The sequence below is a fragment of the Austrofundulus limnaeus genome, unplaced genomic scaffold (assembly GCF_001266775.1).
Source record: "Austrofundulus limnaeus strain Quisiro unplaced genomic scaffold, Austrofundulus_limnaeus-1.0 Scaffold252, whole genome shotgun sequence".
NCBI classification, from domain to species: domain Eukaryota; kingdom Metazoa; phylum Chordata; class Actinopteri; order Cyprinodontiformes; family Rivulidae; genus Austrofundulus; species Austrofundulus limnaeus.
Genome location: NW_013952654.1, coordinates 387,243 through 388,097, shown reverse-complemented (window position 1 = coordinate 388,097; position 855 = coordinate 387,243).

Sequence of the window (855 nt, the reverse complement as noted above, 5' to 3'; positions counted from 1 at the left end):
CGTGTGTCGGGTTTCACCCTGGCTGCGATGACAGCCGTTAATCGCTGTAGTTTGTCGCTCCCCGTGTGTCGAGCCCTTAAAACCACAGCTTTTCTTCTTAGACTTTCACTGAGTTGCTCCATCAGATGAGTTTTGTTAAACAAATACACAACTTTTGCAACAAATCCTTGTTTTTAAGATGAATTGAAGCTGTCTTTTCATTCATTCCAATGCTTGAACAAAGCTTCATTTCACTTTCCTGAACTTCAGCTTTAAGTTTTTCCAGGCTTTAGGAAATAGGTTGTCATATGTTGCTGCAGATTCACTGTCTWTGAAGGAAACAATCGACCTTTGTCCCAGAGTCAACAACAGATGGAACCACCTGCATGGAAATCAATATTTTTTGTGCCGCTGTTGCAATTTCAGCAGACTTACGTAACAGGAAAACTTTGGTCGTGACCACACATCCATAGAAATCTGTAAACGGTTCAAAATGTATTGAAGCGCTGATAGCGGCCACAGGAGGAGGTCATGTTTGTCTCTGAAAGTGAATGACCGCCGTGCAGAACTCAAAGGTACTGGAAAACTTTTTCTCCATGCTCATCTTGACAAAATAAATACTCAAAATGAAAAAGTGGGTACAAACAAACTATAAAAACCCTATTWCAGTTACTATTTTATTAAAAGTGCTACAGTGAGTCAGAGAAATCCAACCTGGGAGGAATCTTGAGGAGTTACAGCTCTTGAACTCAGGGGTTTCTTTATAATTGGAAATTTGAACGTCACCGTAAATAAAAGGTTCACTGTTCAGTCCTTACAGGTGTTGACTTCATGAAGTCTGGAACTGATGCACCAAAAGAATGGATTTCTTCTTCC